The sequence below is a fragment of the Mastomys coucha genome, unplaced genomic scaffold (genome assembly GCF_008632895.1).
Source record: "Mastomys coucha isolate ucsf_1 unplaced genomic scaffold, UCSF_Mcou_1 pScaffold22, whole genome shotgun sequence".
Classification (NCBI taxonomy): domain Eukaryota; kingdom Metazoa; phylum Chordata; class Mammalia; order Rodentia; family Muridae; genus Mastomys; species Mastomys coucha.
This window is the reverse complement of record NW_022196905.1, coordinates 147,751,699-147,760,565: the sequence shown is the minus strand read 5'-3', so window position 1 is coordinate 147,760,565 and position 8,867 is coordinate 147,751,699. Positions and strand designations below refer to the sequence as shown.

At 38.6% G+C, this 8,867-nt stretch overlaps 1 protein-coding gene and 1 pseudogene across 3 annotated transcripts in view; one reads left to right on the top strand and one right to left on the bottom strand.

Annotated features, from left to right (window-relative positions):
• The window catches only part of LOC116068856 (zinc finger protein 431-like), a 193,800-nt gene that overhangs the window by 58,753 nt on the left and 126,180 nt on the right, over positions 1-8,867 (bottom strand). For 2 of the 3 annotated variants that reach the window (XM_031338949.1, XM_031338953.1), the window contains exon 1: positions 304-482. The exons of the other annotated variant lie outside the window; for it this stretch is intronic. The gene's annotated coding sequence lies outside the window, so the exon portion shown is untranslated. Of the gene's footprint in view, positions 1-303; positions 483-8,867 lie in introns of those variants that run through there. 3 annotated transcript variants of the gene reach the window in all.
• LOC116068860 overlaps positions 1-8,867 on the top strand; it is a 50,856-nt pseudogene that overhangs the window by 4,111 nt on the left and 37,878 nt on the right.

Genomic DNA, 8,867 nt, shown 5'->3' with positions numbered 1-8,867 from the left:
GAAAAGACCCTTAGCCTCTGAGCCTGCCTGAGGTCTGTGCATTCCCTGGAGAGGAGGAGGCTCTGCAGTTCTGGCCATAGGAAGCTGTGTAGCTTATAATGTCACTGCCCGGTGTGCACACTCAAGAATTGCTTTTGGTGTGCAGAAGACAGATTTCAAAACTGAAAATCTGGTTTCTAGAAGTTCTGAGCATTGCATGTCAGATTCAGTTTTATGTGATAAATTTGACAAATAGTTTAGAAATGGGTAGAGATGAGGTTATGGGGACCATCCTTTAGCAATATTTATTTAAAATCCTTTTACCTTTCCACTATCACCAGTCACAATGAATGGAGTGATTCAGGGAACTTCAGTTCCAGGGTCCACAAGGAGTTTCTGAGATGCAGAGGTTTCTCAAGTGTGCATGGTGGTGTGCAGGTGGGTAGGGCAGATTCTACATCATGTGTTATAATCCACATGGCAGGAAGCAGACATTAAATTATTCTTCAACCTTGGTTTGTGTGTGGGCTCAGTGGGACTGGCCTTGTGTGAGGTCACAAAGGGGCATTAGGTGCTGCAGAGCCATAGCCCACCTTTCTGATCACCTCCATACAGAGAGAGCTGTAGAGCCTCTGGAAGTGAGGTCAGTAGTGACTGGAGGGGTCAGAAATGAGACAGTTAGGGGTCACTTTGAGTTATTTTTGTGGGAGTTGTGAAGTCTGTGTTTATTCCATTTGTATACACATGCAATCATAGGTAATACTGGTCATGTTCCCATTATTTCTGGCTGAGTTTCCTTATGTCTTTTGATTGAGACTTGAATATAATTTGGGGCTTATGTTCTTGGATTTTATTTTCTCTACTTCTACATCTCCTTATTTTTTCAAAAGTGTTTTAATGCTTTTAATTGTTGTAGCTCTGTAATAAGTACGGATGGAATTTACATTGTGCCAAAATGTGTACTATTTCTTCATAATCCTAATGACAATTCTGAGAGTTTTTCGCATGGCAAATAGCTTTGGAATGAGCTTTCCTGTTAGGAGTTTCCTTTAGATTGTTTTGAATTTATGCTGCTGGTATAAATTGCTTTCTGGCAATGAGTCATATTGCATGAAAAAGTAAAAATGAGTTTAAGAAGCAGACTGTTTGAATTTAAATACTGATGATATATTACAATTGAACATGTAATAGTCTTAAATAACTGACTCATATCTTTGTTTTCTCTGCATTAAGTAAATTACCTTATATGATAACACTCACTTTTGCTTTGTAGAATGTTTTTAAACATTTAACATATTCATGATTTTATTTATTCTTTTTTTCTTTTTTCTTTTCCTTTCCTTTTTTTTGTTTTTTGTTTGTCTGTTTGTTTGTTTTTTGTTTGTTTGTATTTTTGATACAGGGTTTCTCTGTATATCCCTGGCTGTCCTGGAACTCACTTTGTAGTTCAGGCTGGCCTTAAACTCAGAAATCTACCTGCCTTTGCCTCCCAAGTTCTGGGATTAAAGGCATGGGCCACCACTGCCCTGCTCGGTTTATTTAATCTTAATGCATAATATAATTAATGTAGCAATTTTGAATAATACCATATATTTATTTTTATTGAATTGTTATTTAAACATTAGTCTTGAAACCAATCAAGAATATTCGTGTGGAATGAAATGAGAAGCATTGTAATTCCACATTCCAAACGAGTGAAAGCTAACACCAGAAAATGACTGCTTTTCTTACCTACTTGATATGCATTTCACATTGCTGAGAGCAAACCTTCTGATTTCACAGATATAGACTGGGCCTAAGATGAGTTTATCATGAACTCCTGTGTTGCAGAGTATTTGATCCCATTGTGAACCCAGAAACTATCTAATTTACTAGGCGGGGTAGGGGTGGGTGTGGAGAAAGCTGTTTCTAATTGTGGTGTGGCTCGGCCCTTAGTACACATGTTTGCTCCCAAACAATGAGCATAATGTTCGTTTTAGAAGGAAGCACTCATGTTTGAAAGCAATGTCTAATTGAGTGGCTGGCAACATGATGAATCAGGGAAAGATCTGACAGAATAGGATATGCCCAAGTCTCAAGAGGAGGGAGAGGGAAGAGAGGCAGCATAAGAGGAAGCAGCTCAGAGGGTGAGAGGAGGAGGCAGTCTCACCTGGAGAGTATTACAGAGACAGGCTAAAGAGAGAACAAGCTGGACCTCGGTGAAGAAACAAGGAGCCAGAGACTGAGAATGTGCCAGAAGATGAGAAAGGATGCTAGAGTTCATTTGAGGCTGAGCACAACAACTCAGTCAGAAGTGAAAGAAGCAGTTTGAATCTGTTAGCATGAAGAGGAGTTTTCGTCACAACAGCTGAGTTGACCAGCCAGCCAGAGTTCAGAAGAAAAAGGAAGGGTGATTTTATTCAGCAGTTAAGTCTCAAATGCCCAAAACATTCTAGACCCAGGTAAGATTGTAGAGAGACTAGGAGCTTCCAGGACTAGGTCTAGATTATCAGAAGAAGGAAGTATGCCTCCAACACAATATTTTTACAGTCCTGTGTGATGGTCACAGTCTACAAAATCAGAATGAGAACTGTATCTGTCACAATCCTACTATCCGTGTTTTCACTATTTTGCTTTCCTTTTTTTCATTATTGCTTCCCTTTTTTGCATTTTCATTTAAGCAATATTGAATTGCTTATGCATTATTAATTGAAGATTCATTCTCTGTCATACAATATATCCTGAGCACTGTTTTTCCTCCCTACACTCTTCCCAGATACGCCCCCATCCCCATTTTACCTATCCTCCTCTCCCCAAGATCCAACACCCTCTTGCCCCATTTCCTCTTCAAAAAGGAGCAGACCTCCAAGAGAGGACAGCCTAACAGGACAAAACAGCATAGAAAAAGGCAAGGTGAAAGCCTTCATATTGGACAAGGCAACCTAATAGGCGTAAAAGTCTCAAGATGAAGCAAAAGAATCAGAGTTACACCTGCTCCACTGTTAGGAGTCCCACAAAAACACCAAGCTAACAACCATAGCATATCAGCAGAGGACTTGGCACAGACCCATGCTGTCTCTATGCCTGCCATTTAAGTTTCTGTAAGATTCCTAGAAATCCAGTCAGTGTTAGTCCTGGGATCCCTCTCATGTCAAGGTTCTCAAGTTAAACCAAACATTGGTTGGCCACTCAAGTTTGTTACCATTATGCACCAGCTCATCGCAAGGACCAATTGTAGGGGTTTGTGTGTGTGTGTGTGTGTAAGGGGTGGGGGGTCCAGGTTTCTCTTTCTGTAGCCTGTAGAGTACCTTCTCTCCTGGAAGAGAGTAGAGCATAGGGGTGATGTCTCCAAGCTTGATTTTTGCATTCAGTGAACTGTGTGGAATTTGTCCTCATTAATGGGGCCCTGCTGTCAGTTAGACAGAGAGAGCAAAGTTTTGTCCTAGCATCAGCATGGATTGTTTAAGAATCTCCAAGGGACCATAAGATGTGGCAATCAAGTATGTCAGAAGAGGGGATTGAGAGATTGGTTAGCAGTGAAGAGCACTGGCTGCTTGATCTTCCAGAGGTTCTGAGTTCAATTGCCAGCAACCTCATGGTGTCTCAAAACCATCTGTAATGGGATCCGATACCCTCTTCTGGTATGTCTGAAGACAGTTTCAGTGTACTCATTTAAATGAAAGAAATAAATCTTAAAAACAAATAAAAAAGTGTCATAAGAGACTTTGGACATTTGAAATATGTTTGGACTGCTGCAGACTATTAGGGTCATTAAAGTTAATTAAACTCAGTGCATTTTCATCATGCATGACTGTGATCAGAATGTAGTTGATTGAGTCAAAAAGCTCCCAGATAGGATGATGTCTTTGAATACTTGTTTCTCCTTTGTGGCTTTCTTTGGGACAACTTATATTGTTAGGGTCCAAGAATCACTGAAGCAAGACCCCAACTCAAATTGTATACAAAAGTGTTTTATTCTGCAGAATTCTATCAGATGGGGGGGTCTACCATTCACTATGATGTATAGAGACTTGAACTTTGCAAGCTCAATTTAAAGCTAGTTAGGGGAATTCCAGCAAGGAGAAGGTGAACTTTATTCTGATTGTTTGTTTCAATTTCCAGGGGTATAGGTGTCTTTGGGATTGGTTAAGGTTCTAGGGAATTTGAGGAACTTTCCGGAACCAATGCTGGTTGACCATTCTTCGTTTAGCCTTGGCTGAGGCATGGTGATGGGGGCAACTCCTCGAATCTCTGCTTGGCGGCCTGTGATGGTGGTTTTTTTGGAATTGACTTGGTTGGACTTTTCCAGTTCTAGGAAAAAGAAACTTAGGCCTAATCTCCCATACTGTCAGTTTACAGCCGGTCATGGAGTCAACCTGGCTCTGTCCAACTCAGTCCTCTCAATTGCAGCTTTTGTAGGAGGAACCTTTCTAGATTGCTTATTGGGGATGAGATTTGAGTGTCTGTAGACTCAACCCATTTCCTGTGTGTGTGTGTCTACTGTGTTGTGGTTAGATCTAATTAGTCAGCTTTTTTGTCATATTTTCTTACCTTGACCATTGTAGACTCTATACATAAATCACATTAGATGAAGGCGAAGCAATTGTTATTCAGTGCTAAGCTATTTTGCAAGCTTGGTATTTTTATAATTTTAATTTTTTTTTTGTTTTTGTTTTTGAAGACAAAGTTTCTCTGTGTAGCTCTGGCTGTCCTGAAAGTAGGTGTGTAGAACATGTGGCCACAAACTTAAAAGTCCACCTGACTTTGGCTCCAGAGTGCTGGGATTAAATGTGGGCGAACATGCCTAGCTTTTTCTTTGTTTGTTTGTTAGTTTCTTTTTATATTATTAGCTGATGGACTAGAATGTAGGGTTTGATGCATGGCAAGCATATCCTGATGTGTTGATCTTCCACATTGTGAAATTTGAAATTTGGCAGAGAGAATATCTTGTTTCTCAGTATGGCATGTATTCATGGCATTAATACTGCCTGAGCTTTGTAGGCTGAGCTTTCTGAGTCATTCATTGGATTGCAGGTGCATATCATTCTGCCTACCTGTTGTGTTTGCTTTGATTTTTTTAAATGAATATGAGTATTTTGCCTGTATGCATGAATATGCACATCATGTATGTCTGGTCCCCATAGTAGTCAGAAGATTCCTTCAGGAATAATCTAGAGTTGTGAAGCCCCCTTGTACTGGCAATTGAGTCCAATTATTTGCAAGACCAGCAGGAGCGCTCCACTGCTGAGTTATCTCCTGTCCTATGTAGGATCAACATTTACATTGCCAATATTCGTCTGTCCATTTGTATCTGTTTAAAGATGTATCCCCTTCCAGTAGGATCTCCTTACTGTTACAGATTAAAATGGGACACTTCAGGATTCTGGAAGATGAATAGAGAATTGGAGTGAATGTGTAATTCTTTGTAGGAACTCCAGTAAAAACCTCTGAGTCCTTTCTATCTTTGTTGTTTGATTGATTATTTCAGGGAAGACCCGGTCTTAATATATACCTCTGGCTGCCTTGGATAGACCAGAGATATACCTGCCACTGTCTCCAGAGTGCTGAGATTAAAGGCATGAGCTGGTACGCTCAGCTTGCCTATCATTTTTTGTAGTTAGTAATTGTTCATATAATGTCTCTGATGTGTGCTCAGTACTGCTTGCTTCTCTCTCTCTTTTCTCTCTTTCTCTCTGTCTCTTTAATTTACATTTCTCTTGCAAGGCTACATCCTATTCAGAGAACAAAGAAATGACAGAAGTGAACTTTATTACTCAGGTTCCTTCTAAGATGACTTGGTAATTACATTAGAACTTCTTGGTTCTGAAATCAGTGGGGAAAGCACTAGAAACATACAAATATATTATCAATGAAACATACATTTACAGTGATGTCGGTATCATGGTTTCTGTTTTACACATATATGGAATATTTTAGGATGCATTGACCTATGATGATGTGCATGTGAACTTCACTCGAGAAGAATGGGCATTGCTGAGTCCTCCACAGAAGAATCTCTACAAAGATGTGATGCTGGAGATCTACAGGATCCTCAGTGCTGTAGGTAAGACTGTGAATTTTCTTTCACTTTTCTTTTCTTGAGACAGTGTTTCTCTGTGTAGCCCTGGCTGTCCTGGAACTCACTCTGTAGGCCAGGCTGGCCTCGAACTCGGAAATCCACCTGTCTCTGCCTCCCAAGTCCTGGGTTTAAAGGCGTGTGACACCACCGCTCGGCTCTTTCTCTTTTTAAAATAAGGGAACAACTGTTTCTTTGTTATTGATGCTTTCCTGTAATTTCAATTGAGAATGAGAATGAGGATGAGGTGGCTAAATTAGGTTTACTAAAGATAGTAACTTAAATTTGCCTAATTTCCAATAATAAATCATACATTTTTTTGTACTATATTTTAGGATACAATTGGGAAGACCATAATATTGAAGAACATTGTCAAAGTTCCAGAAGACATGGAAGGTAATTTTATGTGCAAGTTGGTATGAATATGCCTCTGAAAAAATGTTAATGTGTCCTGGAACTTTTAAAGAAAAGCAACAGTAAAAAGAAAAAAGCACAGCTTCAAGTATATTGATTATTAAATTCTCACAACTCCACAAACCTCAGTGTCAGATGTCTGATTTGTGTTTTCAAGGCATTTCTTTAAAAGAGAAGACAAGGAAACAATGCCTTAACAGATATTACCATTTGAATCATAGACATGTTACGGCTACTCTGTAGAATTTCCAGTCTCTTCTCATAGCACTCACATATTGCCAAAGATATATATTAGGTGATAAGTATATGTTTCTAATAAGCAAATATTCCATAGTAAAGCTGATTACTCATATGGTGTCTTTGCTAAGTTTAAGTGAGAAGGCAGTTTATGAGAGTCTAGAATGTTGTTGAGGAGTAAATTTCATTCCTATACCACATGTCTATGATGAACAAACAGCCAAAGTGCGTGAATGCAATGTGGAAGTCCTTCATTTATTATTCTATTGTTAATAGGTATGTCTGGTGTCACAGTGGATACAAGGCATGTGAGCATAGGGATATTGAAATGAGCAGTGTCCCTCTATCTCTCCAAGAAAAATTAAAATAAATGTGGCAGTCCACATTTGAGCAAATTTCTCAGTGTGATACAAGTCTATAATTAATTGGTTTTCCAACTTCAGTTGAGAATATATCCATAAACTCACACTGTAGAAAATCCCTATGAGTACTAGGATTGTGGAAATTCTTATCTGTTTGCCCTGGTTTTACTTTCCAATGTAGTATTGTAGTGTATATCACAATATAGGAAAATCTGTGAATGTACTCTGTGGTAAAGCTATGAGATCTTCCATTTATCTTCAAATTTGTACAAAATCTCATAAAGAAAAAGGATGCTACAAATTTGAACCATGTAGTAACCCTCTTATCATTACAGGTATGCAAAACAACTCATAATAAAGGGGAAACCATGAATGTAAGCAAAGTGATAAAAATCTTAAGATGTGATTTCTCTTCACAATTAGACCAAATTTAAAAATTAATTCCTCCAAATAGAAAGATTCATTGGTTTAGTGAATGTGGTAAAGCATATGTGTCACTTACCTTTACAGGCATGAAAGAAGTCGCACTGGAGCAAAATCCTCTGAAAATACTCAGTGTGGTAAAGCCTTTGCTTGTCACAGTTATCCTGGAAGGCATGTCAGAATTCGTACTGGAGAGAAACCTTCTGAACGTATTCCGTATGGGGATGTCTTTGTACATCACAGTAGTCTCCAAATGCATGAAGTAATACATACTGGAAAGAAACGCTACAAATGTAATCAATGTGATAAAGCCTATTCTCGATCCAGTACTCTTCGAGTACATGAAAGAACACATACTGGAGAGAAACCTTATGAATGTGATCAATGTGGTAAAGCCTTTGCACAACAGTCTCATCTCAAAGTGCATATAGTAACACATACCGGTGAGAAACCTTACAAATGTGATCAGTGTGGTAAAGCCTTTGCATTTCATAATTCTCTCCAAGTACATAAAAGAACACATACTGGTGAGAAACCCTATGACTGTAATCAGTGTGGCAAAGCCTTTGCACATCATTCTCATCTCCAAGTACATAAAAGAATACATACTGGAGAGAAACCTTACAAATGTGTTCAATGTGGTAAAGCCTTTGTAGGTCAGAATGTTCTTAAGAGACATGAAAGAATTCATACTGGAGAGAAACCTTACAAATGTAATGAATGTGGTAAAGCCTTTGTATGTAATGCTAGACTCCGAACACATAAAACAACACATACTGGAGAGAAACCCTATGAATGTGATCAATGTGGCAAAGCCTTTGCACATCGTTCTCATCTCCAAGTACATAAAAGAATACATAGTGGAGAGAAACCTTACAAATGTGTTCAATGTGGTAAAGCCTTTGTAGGTCAGAATGTTCTTAAGAGACATAAAAGACTACATACTGGAGAGAATCTTTACAAATGTAATGAATGTGGTAAAGCCTTTGTATGTAATGCTAGTCTCCAAATACATAAAGCAACACATACTGGAGAGAAGCCTTATGAATGTAATCAATGTGGCAAAGCCTTTGCATATCAAAGTTCTTTACAAGCACATAAAAGAATACATACTGGAGAGAAACCCTATGAATGTAAGCAATGTAGTAAATCCTTTTCCTCTCATGGTCAACTTCGAAATCATGAAAGAATTCATACTGGAGAAAAACCTTACAAATGTAATGAATGTGGTAAAGCCTTTGCACAGCAGACTCATCTCAAAGTGCATAAAATAACACATACTGGAGAGAAACCTTTCAAATGTAATGAATGTGGTAAAGCCTTTGTTGGTCAGAATAATCTTAAAAGACATGAAAGTATTCATACTGGAGTGAAACCTTATGAATGTAAGCAATGTA